We start from the raw sequence: 13,627 nt of genomic DNA on the forward strand, positions 1-13,627 counted from the left end.
TTGCCATGGGCGCCTCATTAAAGGCGGGCGAGGGAGTTGCAGTGGGGAGCCTTATAAGCAGAGTCTCAGAGAGATGAGTGAGTGGTCCGTCCACAGCATCGGAAGGGGGGCGTTAGCCTTCATAGTATGGAGATTAGTGAATACGGGATCAAGAACATGGCCAGCTACATGTGTCGGTCTCTCAACCAGTTGCCTTAACTGGCATGCAGACATATCTCCCAGGAAGTTGATAGTCTCCTTGGACTCTTGGCAGTCCAGATGTATATTAAAGTCCCCAAAAATGCTAAAATTGGCTGCTTCATGTATTAGTGTGGATGCCGTGTTCGCTAGAAATTCTTGAGCCCGGAGGGTGATACGCAAGCAGCCCAGATAGTGTGAAATTGTGGGTCAGTGCAATTTTAAAAAGGGTGCTTTCACAATCGGGGATATTCTGCGGAGTGAAGCTGCAGGAATAAGCTGATTTAAATATGATGGCTAACCTCCCTCCCCTCCCAGCGGCTCTATTCTTAGTGCACATCAAGTAGCCTGCATGTAACGTCAAGGCAGGAATGGCCACAGAATCTGTGGTGAGCCAAATTTCCGTGAGGAATAAAGTGTCTGGTTCGGTTTCTTTCAGGAGGTATAATACCTCTGCATAATGTTTAACAAGAGATCTGCAGTTGAGGCTGCAGATGGCAAAATATTTCAGCCCAGAGGTAGGGAGTGGCAGCTGTGAGCCGATACCTACCCCGAAACTGCATATGTTGCACTGCGGGAGAGAAATCAGGGTTCCAATTGTGTCGTCCGGAGGCAACTGTCGCTTGTAAAGAAAGCAGAGAGTCCTGTGTGTAGACTTGTCTGCAGGGCAGCCCGAGACCAGGGGTCCTGGTGTCTGGCGATGTCCAGGTGCAGATGGGCGCAGACGGGCTTGCCTTTGGTGCGCCAGGTGCGCCGGTTGCTCAAGTCCGCTGTGCGTCGGCATCATCCCTGATTTAAATGCCAGCAAGGAGGTGCTCCGGAACAGGACCAGAACGTCACACTCAGAATATTGGCACCCGCTAATGGCCACAGGAAGTGAGGGAACAAAGGATACAAGTTCTCCCTCCACTCAAACAGAGCAAAGTGCTGCGGTGGACCGGGGAGAACAGCTGGAGATCAGCGGCTATGCAGGTAGCGTGTTACTAATAAAACAAGTGGCGGCGATATTTAAAACAATCATCATTAACAGTGAAACTTTAAAATTCTAGCAATTCCCAACATTAAAAGCGATACACGTACAATTTAGCGATACGTAGGACCGTCTCTGACTTGTCTGCAACTATGGGCTGCGCGTCTGCACCATCCCTGATTTACATGCCAGCAGGGAAGTGCTCCAGAGCGAGACTAGCCCGTCACGCTCAGAAAATGGCGCCCGCTAATGGACACCAGGAAGTTAGGGAACTTTAGGGGTCCCAGTGCAGTTAGAGGAAGAAATGAGTAAGAAGTGAATTGAAAGGTAAGCTTAAATATTTATAGCGCTTACGCTGGATCAACTATCTAAATAAAATAAAAAGACGTATGTTTAAAAATAATAAAACCAACAGACACGTGCTATGGGAAACTCGAGGCAGGGTCTTATGCTCTCCAGAGGCATACACAATATCTTTTCTGTTCCAAAAAGATTTCTTTGTTTGGTAGGAAGCGATTCAGTCTATTACATTCTCATGTGTACTGATATTTTTTGAGTCTATATAGCATTGTACCATAGTGGAAAACATTAAAAGATTCTGATAGGTCCAGCAACAACAGAGCAGGCACTCCACTTTGTATATGGTTAGCTTTTGGTCATCACAGACGGATATAGCTCACTGGTTTACAATTAATTTGAGAAATTTACACCCATCTGTGCCTCTAAAATTATGTTTTATTTTTAAATTTCCTGACGTTCACATCTCAGATACAAAGGGACAACTGAATTGAGAAAAAAACGTGATAATCGCAGCTCTGTCTTCAATTCTTCGTAAGGTTTTAATCCGAAGACTTCACATTTGTGTAACCCCTACTAGGTATCCTCTCGACATCTACTGCAATCAACAGGCCTCCATAGCACCTGGTCGCCCTTGTGCTTGAGAGGACAGCTGGCAAACAGTCCTCGTTTAAGAGTGATTAACCCATCACCCATCACCAACCAGCCAAACACCTTGCGGAGGCTCACACCATTAACACATTACCATTCTCATTCAAGTTCTTCCAATGAGGTTTGTATTGTTAGTAAGGTGTGTCTAGAAAAATAAATAGCATGAATCTGAAAGGGGGTGGGTTGAAAGTTACTAGGGGTCAAACTTAAGAATGGCGGTCGCATTTAGAGTTTGGCGGATGAGTTGCTCCATTACAAACATGACGGATATCCCGTCCACCTTATAACAAGCGTTAAAAGATATAAAGCACTTGTAATAAGGCAGATAGGATATCTGTCATGTTTGTGGCACAGTAACCTGTTCACCAAATTATAAATCAGACCCACAGCCGTTGTTCTATCATAATACCATTAATTATTTCACCTATGATTGACCAAATCCTTCATTAACAGTGATTCAGGCTCCCTTAGTTACTACAAGCCACAGACCCGTCACCAAAGGTATTTCATGTAGCCTGCAACACTTGGAACTTTTGTCTCTTTCCATCCCATGGCTATGAGCCGCACACCACACAAGCTGCCACAAATTCACATATCTGGGTCCGAGCCAGTCCATACAGTCCCATCTCTGATGACCATATAAACAATTGTGCGCAGCTAGACTCAACCAGCACAATCACAGCTCTCCAGAAGGGTTCCACGTAATAGGGTGAAACAAACGTGTGCAGATGGCTTGCCTCCTTTTCTTCACAACTTCTCGGCAGCATTCTGTGTTTCCAAGATACAATTAGCTCAGATGCAACGGCATATAACATGCAGTATACAGCAATACATAATTGGGGTCTATGATTTCTCAACTCACATTTGGTTAAGAAATCTCTTCTTCAGCCCGGCCTGTTGAGCGCTCATCTAGGAGGGTCAGGCTATCTTGACCCAACTTTTGACACAATGAAGTGGAAATTTGGACAGTGTACTCACAATCACAGTGCAGGGGATGTGCATCCTTCGCATAAATCTTCTGAGGTTGGAACTCTTTCCTTACATGGGGTCTACATACAATGGTTTGTCTTCTGTTGCACTTTGGCCTGCATTGTACCTTAGAAACCTTCAGGATTCAAGATGTTCAGGCATCAAGCTCGTAATAAATAACCAACCCTCTCTTCGCTTGGAGAAGTACAGGTTCCCTCGATAACTGCATCTAGTGTAATCTCCAGGTGTCCTGCCGTTTTCGCACTGTAGCCAGGGGCAGCTTCTGTTAAATCTTAACTACTTATGTAAATTAAATTTAGCTAAAAAGTAAACTGCTGAGTCCAAGAATAGCACCTCTCTCACATTCTCAGCGATGATTCCAGTCATCTATTTGGGGATAAAAGGTATTGAATTGAATGTAGCCGTGTCACCCAGAAACACCTCCTGAAATCAACTGCAGCAATGCCTGCTTCTCTCTTCTGTTGTACCAATTATATGGACTAATTCCAAAAAGATGTAGTTTCAAACTGATTGAAATCTACTTGGAACAGATAATGGATGACAACCTGTTTCTCACTCCAAAAGGACGAATTAGAAGTCAGAACTGTTTCCTGTAACATCTTACGCGTCAATGAAGAAGAAAGCTGTAACTTAATATAAAAAGATCTGGGAAGAGGCACTGGACAACTCGATAAAGGCTAGCCACCATGCAGGGCCTTTGGTCAAGAGTAGACAAAAAAGAATGTGCAGAGTGCAAGAACCCAGAGGGTGTTAGGCTGCCATCTATAATGTCTTAATTGTGGTCCTTCTAGTTCAACAGTCACAATATCTCACTGAGCTGGGCACGGGTTGCAGGGATGTTTGTGTAACCAGCAGGTCACAGCTTCAAACTCTGGAAGGTTTGATCAGCTTAGCATCACAGGTTGATAAAGTGAGTACACTTGATTTGCTTACCTTTACAAACTAGTAGTTACATTTGAAGTTAGTGTTTTGTGTAGGGGTCAATATTTTACTATTACTGTTGCCTATTCTAATAATATATCTGTGTCTGTTATAGTACAAAAAGGATGACCGGAATCGCCTAGTTCAACTATATAACTCTGGTAATTGGTTCATCCTATTCCATCTTTAGTTCACCGAGGCTATTACCAACACAGAAAAACCATACCCACATCAATCTTAGTCCTGTCCCAAAAAGGGGTAGCCCAGCTCACACCGGGACTCTACGTCTCCTCTGAGGCACTTATTCCCTCCATACCTACACCACTTACGGTGACTCACTTATCACAAACAAGTAAGATGGAAATGCTTGAATCAATCTAAATTAGTAGGTATGAATTCAATAATTTTTAATTCTCTTTCTTATCATGGACATAGACCAATCATCTGTGAATTATTTTTGCTCTTCTGCAGAAAGAGATAGCGCACCCCACACTCTAGGAGACGTCCCATGCGAAAGGCACAACAAGTAATCCCAGACACGTTTCAGCCTTGACGGACCTCAATGTAACCTCAGCGCTTAAGGGTCATACTCCCACCCACACTGAAGTTTCGTGGCACTGTGGAATGGATAGCAGTGCAAAGTACCCTGTGTTCAGTAATTTAAGAAGGGACTTCTCCCTAAACGGGCCAATACGCAGAACTCCAGAAGTCAGAATTTAGGAATGCAGAGCTTCAATTTGGCAGAAGGGCGTTAAAGGCCAATTTTGGCTGATAATATACAAGAATGTCCACAAAAAACGAAAAGGGGGAGGGGGCCCTTTGTACAAAAACCGAGGGCACTAGACACATTGACCCTAATAAAATGATGTTTCTGCCAAGCATCCCTGTTTGAAAGTACAATGGTAGGGGTTATATGAGTAAACCCCTTACCATGTTCAGCTCTAAATCTGGTGCACCGGGTTAGCTTCTTCCTTGGACTGAATCATAATTTACCTTCCATTACTCGTGTTGCTGATTTTTAGCCAGCCAGTTCCTCTGCTGCCTCTTGAAGACAGTTTAACCCTCCCCAGACCCCACCCCACAACCATCTTCGACCTAAAACCCCAGACCCTGCAAATCCGTTAAATATTGCAGTAGCTGGATAATGCCTTAATGGCTACACCACTTAAGGTTTGACCGTTGTAGAGCGGCAGAGGTATCCGGTGTCCTAAGGCTGGTGAAGGGTTTCAGCTATATATCCGTCCCCTGTGCCCCGGAGGAAATTAACATTTTCAGCTTTCTAAGCCGAAGGTCAGTCGTAGCTTGGACCGGCTCCCATTCTATACTTAGTAAGGTTGGAATCCAGGTGTAATTTTATGAAAGAAAACAAAAATGTATCTATTAACCGGCAACACAGCATGTGAAATCTTTACCTTCACAATTGGCTCAGCTTCAATATCCGGGTCAGCCGGGGACCATACATCACCACAGCTTTAGGATTCCAGCTAACTTTTGGCAGGCAGAATACTGCAGAACATGGACCTGTAAACATACAGGAGCTCGACAGCGTGCTGGACTGTGATGTGGGACACCAGGGTACTTGGAGCCCAATTTATAGTTTGGCGGACAGGGTAAATCCATCACAAAAGCGACAGAGTTCTCTGTCCTCCAAGCCATAGGTACGCCCGACTCATTTGGACATGGGTAGATCGTCTGTTTTCCGTTAACAGAGCCCCCATTGGCTCCGCCAACAGAACATTTCCTTCAATGGCCCGATGGAGTAGAGGCTGTCAGAAGAAGGACATTGCACTGTTAGCCCTATTTAGGCTGGACAGAATATATATATTTTTTCTGTCCATCACAACCAAGACAAATCTGGTGGTGAGGAACAGAAAAAAAAAATTACCTCCAACCCTGGGAGAAAACTCTCGTGTGTGTGGGTGGTTCATTCGTTTTTTTTTTACTTGTTTTTTCAGAAACAAACTCCCTCTTTGAGATTTTGTTTCTGGGATCAAAAACTTTGGAAAAGTTTGGTGAACAGCTGTCAAAGCCGATGGTGGCCATCCACCAAATTATTTGTATATTAAAATGAACCGCTGTGACAGAGGTTCCTTTCAATGTACAGAGAGGACTGCTGGGCTGGTGGTCAACTCTCAATTTAACAGATGGTAGTGTTGATGTCCTCCCCCACACTGGCAGACAACATATGCAGTCACAATAGGAATCCGGCCCGTTAGTTCCTAATTCCACCTTAAGAGCATTTCTAATACAATGCCAGAAAAGTTTGGAGATTTGGATTCCAGTGTCTGGTCACACACATTTTTCAAAAAGGTAATTCTGAGTAGACAAACTACGAAGGCCTCAATCAAAGGTTGACATTGATGTTTAACTAGAATATGATGGCCAAACTAGAGGAGCTGACTGTGAACTGTTGAGCAGGTACCTTGTAATGGAGTCGCTTATGGGCCCTTTTTGCAATAACTGGTAATGGATTTTAATCTGTCAGTAATCAGATCCGCTTCAATACTTGTTAGATGATGTTTTAGTGCAGTGACAAGGGTGATAAAAAGACCCAAAATCACTGAGGATGGAACTGTGTTCCTTACTAGTTGCAAGTTTGTCACTTATCACCACTTCACCAGAGTGCACCACCTCAAAGTCAGATTTTGTGTTACTATCACAGACTATTTTATGGCCAAAGCAAAGATGCTCAAATGTAATCTGGGTAACCAGGTACCAGGGCTCTCAGGCAAAGACAAACATGGCTATGCCGAACAAGAGACACCCAACCTGGCCCGCTTCAAGCAACTATCATCCTGGGAATTCTATGTTAGGTTACCAGCAGGTATATCATCCATCCACCCACCACAAAACATTAAGAACATCCTTTTATCTACAGTTGGCATAACCTCAGCAATGAGCTTTTTTCAATAACTTCCTATCATTAGCCCCCTGACCTCACAACTCAAGTTAACTCACACACAACCACTCATATAAAAAGAACAACCTTGACCCAGCCACCTACACACCAATCTTAAACTGCTGGTTACTATCCAAACTGATCAAAAGAACAGCATTCACTTAGATTTACATCTATATTGAAGAAAACAATTTGCTTTCAGATTAACAAACTGTGGTCCATCTTGGGAGAGGCACAGAATGTGCCCAGATTTCTTTCTGGAACGATCTGAAGACCACAGTGAACGGAAAAGGTGTTGCTCCCCTTCTACTGGGCATTCCCACCAATTTCAACACAGTCTGCCACCATTCCCTACTAAAGAAATCACAAGACCTTAAAACGAAGGTAAGCATGTCTGAATCTGATCATATCTACTACAACAAGCAAGACGACTTGGACACTCTCTTGTCTTTTCCAGCGGCCCCACCTGGCATATGGGGTTACTGACCTTATTATGCACACAGGCTATGGTCTGACTGGCAGGGCAGTAAGCATCATGGTGATCCCACCTGGCAAAGGGGGTTACCGATTTCACTCAGCAAATGGGCTATGGCTGATCAGCACAGAAGTAATCTTCATAGTGGTCCCACCTGACTTACAGGGTGTCGACTTCACTTCCCACACCGGTTATGGCAGCTACCTTCATGTTAATGTTAATATTATTGACATTTATAGAGCGCAACTGCTACCCGAAGGTGTCCTGGCGCCATGGTAGACCCACCCTGCACACAGGGGTCGCCAACTTCGCTGTGCACACAGGCATCGACCCGATTGGTGTAGCAGTCGTCTCCTCACACCTCGCTACAGATAGCCACTAGTCAGGATCCCCAACTGGTACTTGCTCGCTCCAGCGCACTTCTACCTCTCACATGGCACACTGGTCTTGGCCATCAGGCAGGCACTGGTGCTTCAGGCTACGGAGACAGGTGGTATTGTATTTCTTGGGTGATGTCCCCTCACCCAGCTAAGAGACTGGAAGGCCTTAACCTCCATTCCTGGTCAGTGGAGAAGTGTGGCTCACCGGTTAGAGGAGGCAGTCCCTGATGCAGAGGTCAGACCCGGGACCAGGGTTCAATCCCCGACGCGGCAGGGCCTTGAGCTCAAAATGTCCACGAACTCAATAATTCTCGCCTCGGTGCCTACTCGAATCGTGGGTTCACACTCTGCAACTCTGGGCAATAGCTTGCTTAATCTCCACTACTGATGGAGCAGATTTCATCTGCAGTCAGGCATTGTTTTATTTTTGTGCTTCAGACAGACTGCATTTAAATTGAATTAACATGTGTTTTTGCAATGTAGAGAAAAGTGGCCTTTTTAGCTTTGAAGATTAATAGAATATGTTTCTCTCTTCCCAGCTCATCCCTAAACCCACTATTTCTGTCTTAAGAGACTTTGACTTGTTGCATATTTTGATAAATATTTTCAGTTATTAACACCTCTTTTTCTTTGTTGCACATTGCACATTTAATTTGCATGTTGATATAAATAATAGAAAAGCTGCTTTACACTAGTAGCTTGGCTAGGTAAACATTTATAAGGGGTATTAGTATAGAGTTGGGAAACATAATGGGCTGATTTACATGAAATTAATATTATCTTTGTGTTTATTTTATTTTGGGGCCTACCATTAAATGGCTGCCTGTGAAACCAGCAAGGCTATGGCTTGCTTTGAAAGAAAAGAGAGCATGCGCAGACTGTGGCAGCTTGACTCAAACTGCGGAAGGAGTCAAGGACAGCTTGAACTGTACATTCTTGTGACTGTGCCAATGTACCAGTTAGTTAAAAGTATCCATCTGACTGCACTGTGACAGGAAGGATGGAAAACTATAGAAACATTTTTCCTAGTAAATGTTGCAAATGTTTATAAATGGATTATTCATGTATGCTTCTTTTGTTAAAACTGTTTTTTTAGAATGAGTCAGGGTAATGAGAACTCATGCCATCATGACTGACCAATCACGTACAGGTTTTCCTGAAGTTGAAATATTTTGTGTAGTCTGCCAAAATTTTGTGTATAAATTCTGACCTCTCCGGAGGAGGGGCTGGCTTTCTCAGCTCAGCTGGCTTCTAGGCTCATTAGGGGGGTGTGTGAGCTCTTGAGAGAAAGAACAGATTAGGCCAGACATCCTATGGGTTAGGTACAAGATCGTCACGGGTGCATGGGCGTCCAAGGAGAGTCAGGGGGAGGTTTCTTGCTTCCACGTCATATCTTGGCACTGCAGGCCACATTCCTTTGAGGTCTGGTGAAGGGCGGGCTGTCTCCCTCCTTTTTGATTTTTAGACACAGAGATGCACAGGGCAGCAACAGATGGAAAGGTTTTTTAGATTTAGATGCTAAACTTTAAGTTTATGCTTTGACTAATTAATTAGGTCTGAAGAGATTTATTTGACTTATGCATTTATTTCTCTTAATGGGAGATTTTTTTGCAAACTATTTGATTTTGATTAGCATTGCAAGACTATATTTTTCTTAGAAACTCTTTAAGAGTTTTGAATGACATTTTGCGCCACATTCCAATATGTAATGCTTATATGCAGACTGTAATATGTTCTTTATTAATGCTATTTTTCCTGTTTTCCTTATTCTGTAACCTGATTGATATTTTACTAATGAATAAAGGGTCAGAGAAAAATTAACTTTTGACTAGAAAATAAAACCCTTTAAATACTCAACAACTCTCTTTATTGGCTTAAAATATTAATTACATTTTTGACTGTTCATCTTTATTTAAAGTCTCCTGAAGGTAATACATGGTGTGAAGGGCCCAACACCTTTTGAGCGGTAAATTAGAGGTAGCATGAAGGTTTTGCATTGAGAAACTACCAGAAGAAATTACCGCTCCATCAATACGGCCCCACTGCGATGGGATGCTTGGTCTTCACCTTGGGGATGCCCAGTAGGGGTAATCTCGCAGGGAAAGGCCAGGACGGGTTCCCAAAGCAAGCACCTTGAGACCTTACGGTGAAAGGCGCAATATAAGAACGTATGATTTATGATTTGATTTACTGGAGCTTCTCCATCTCGCACAGCCCGACTGGCTGTTTGACAGCCGGCGGTTTTGGAGGCTTCGAGCTCCCCTTCTTATCATCCATTTCCAGACATCAAATGTGAATTAGAGTAAGAGTCTTTGAAGTTTGTGTTAGGGGTCTCTTTCCTTTTGAAGTTCCCACTCCTCTGCCTCCTTCATCCTATTGAAAGCAGTCTGTCACAGAAGATGCAACTCCAAATCTGAAAGCCTCACAACACAGGCCAGGGGAGTGACTAGAGGTTCACACCTGGATGTCAGCCACAGTGATATGTGTATAAAAAGGTTCCCGCAGGGACCCCGCCTTACTCTTTATCAGCCCCATCTCCTTCCTGAGATGTGCCCAGGCTCTTTTCCAGTGACCTTTCTCTGAATGAAAGAGCACCCTTTGAAGTTTGCTGGGGAGTCTAACTCTCCTTCATCCAGTGTGTGTCCATCCTGCTCACTGGAATGCAGCAATCCACAAATATACCTGGAGGATTCAAGTACCGCCTCATGCTCCTCCAGTCAGCGCAGGGTCTCACAAAATCGAACCTTGATCTGTACCACTCACAGGCACACATACACCCAGTACATGCATACAACACATAAACACACACACTGCACAGCACTACATACTAGCTTGACGTAGGCTCAGCGTCAGTTAAGCACACAGCAGAGGGCCTGAGGCCTCACTCCAGTGACACACGTAAAAGGGCGTGTTCACCACTGCGCTTGTGATGCTTAACTGCTGGCAAAGGCAGTAACCTTTAACCACCATGAGGGTAGTTCTTTGGGCTCCTCTCCCAGTCCAACTAGACTGCAATCCGTGAGACAGGCCTATGTTAGAGTGCACATGTGTAATCCGTGTTCACCTATGACAACAAATATCAGCACCAGGGATGCAAACATTATTGCAGCTGGGGAACCCAGGGCAGGGGTACACATCTGTCAGCAAGTGATGGACTTCTCTGCCCCAACAGTGGATTTAGAGGTCGGGGAATGTGGGAAATCTGCCAAAAAGGCACTGATGTTCCACCCACCCTATTTAGTCAGGCATACAATGTGGAAATTCACTCAGTTCACTTGCAAGCAGACTTGTGATCTTGCATCTGGTGTTCTAGGGTGAGAAGCACAGCACTCTGAAGAGAAAATCACTTGAGACTTTGACTGCAACAGGAGCTGAGCCTCTGTCCCTGTCCCTGCTGAGTTGCTGTTTTTTTTTCTTATGAAATAGGGATAGCTACCCACTCCTCCCTGACGGGCAGCATCGGATTGCTAACGGGGGCAGTGGGAATTGGCCGATGGGCCGGTACCTAAGGGTCACCTGTGGGCCTGGTTTTGTCAAATGGCCCAGAGAGACTTATTGTCTTCCCCACCAGGCCACTGTAAGGACAGGGCCGGACTGGGATCCAAAACTGGCCCTGGCAAAGTGCTTGTCGGGCCCCCCGGGGGTAGGTGTGTGGCCGAGCTGTTTGCTAAGGCCGGTTCCGGCCTATTTTGTTACAGGGACCGATATTGCAGCTATGATGCAAAAACGGCCCTGTAATAAAAACAGCCTCCCCAGGGGCCCAAAACCGGCTACCACCCTGGCGGCCCACCGGGGAAATGCCTGGTGCCCACTACTGCCAGTCCAGCCCTGTGTAAGGGGGGGTAGCATCATGAGCATGGAGGGTCTGAGGGGGTTGCTTTCAGCAGTGTGGCTATGCCAATATTGTTCTGTCTGCTGCAGACTTTATCTTGGCCTCCCGTGGGGCCGGCGCAGACGCTCAGAAACAATGTTCCACTCACCTGCTGTGGGCCATTATCACCTCGACTCCCCTGCTTTTGTTCGCCCCTCCCCTGCCAGGCCATCGCCCTGAGGCTACAGTTGACTGGGCTGGAGAGAGTAACTGAATGGCCTTGCTGAGGGCCTCTTGTTGGCACCTCGGCTACAATGTCTTTCAGGCCGTGGTGGTGGGGGCATGGGGGGTGTATGTTTGTATAAACCTTGCTGTGAAAAACCTTTCCCAGAGTAGAAAATGTAGATAAGGTAATGTTAGGGTCATAGCTGTCGAATGTGGAACTATGTAAATGGTTTGAGTCCTAGAATAAAAATGAATTTGATCTTTTGTAATGTAACTGGTGCTCATATAAGTGCGCCCTTTGGCCGAGTTTATGCTATATAAAACTACAATAAAAAAATAACCTTCTGTTTGCTAATTTTTTAAGAATCTGCAAAGGCTGGAATTTAATAATGAGAGAGGATTCTTTATTCAATAATAAAAAAGTATGTATTCCTTCTTAACATGGCTTCTCTTCCTTTGTTTAGTTTTAACTATCAGTCACGGATCATTAAAGAAGCTTTAGACCACATTTTAAACTGCTTTCACCATACGTTTACTGCTCAAACTTTCAAAGTACATATCAATCTGGGGAGAAAATACCAGCTTTATGTAATTTTCTTTATTTCGTACTGGCAAGGGCATTAAAATACTGGTAATACTGGTTGAAAAAAACAGCCAGGTGGCAAACATAGCCATATCAAGAGTTTATTTCCCTTTGTCCGCCTCGCCAAAACATAGTGCTTCTAGTTTTCATCAATGTTTCTGGCTCTATGAGATTTAAAATACATAATTTATCAAACATTTCTCTAAAAAATTAGCCATATGAGACTAGCCAAATGCTGTTTTGTGAATGGACGTGATCCAGTATTCTGGGTCACCTTTTTGGGGGTGTCCAGGCCGAATTCTGATCCCAATCCGACCCTGCCGACGGGCACATTTCTCCTTCTTTCCCTCTACCCTCTTAACCCTCCACTCCCAACCAGCACTTGGCCTCAGCTTACATTTAACATCTGCTCAGTCAGAGTGGTAAATGTGAGCCTTATAGCACTAGGGATGGGTCTGCATAGTTGTCCCCCCCATTCCTTTGTATTTCACTCGTGATAGCTTGGTACTGGTGGAGTGTTACGTCACAGTATGGGCGCGGAGTTTGCCCACCAGTAAACTGAATCTCATAATGAAGTTCTTAGAGCGTACTGCACTTTGACCCGGGTGGATGGGACCTCTGGGGCTTTTTGGCAGAAATACTACACCCAAGTGTAACATGGTCCAAAGTTTCCTATGAACTTTGCCAGTTTTGAGAGTCAGGAGACCAACCAGTATTTTATACCCGTATTGGGTTATTTTAGCAGCAGAGTGATAATGGCAGATCATGAGGCCGAAGCTACTATGGAACTTAAATACCAGATGTTTGACACGTCTCAGTGTCTCTGAGTGTGACTAGGAATGGGAAGTGAAGGAGGACGATTCTAAATGAACGAGAAAGGAAGAGCCTGTTTTACTATGAAGGGTGAGAGTAGGTCAGGTGTTCTTATTGATGTAAAGACTCTGGGCCCGATTCACAGAATTAACTTGAGACAAAATCCTAAACTTTCTACTTTTGGTATTCACAGAATGTACTTACTACTTTTGGTATTCACAGAATGCACTTACTACTTTTGGTATTCGCAGAATGGATTTACGACTACTAACTTTACGTCTGCACTCGGGCCTGAGATTCCGGCCCGGAAGCGGAGCTTCCAGCCTGGAGGCGGCGCTTCCAGCTTGGAGGCGGAGCTTCCGGCCTGGAGGCAGAGCTTCTGACTTGGATGCGGAGCTTCTGGCCCATTGGTGGAGATTTCGGCCACGGCTAAAT

This window comes from Lissotriton vulgaris, chromosome 7, assembly GCF_964263255.1.
Source record: "Lissotriton vulgaris chromosome 7, aLisVul1.2, whole genome shotgun sequence".
NCBI classification, from domain to species: domain Eukaryota; kingdom Metazoa; phylum Chordata; class Amphibia; order Caudata; family Salamandridae; genus Lissotriton; species Lissotriton vulgaris.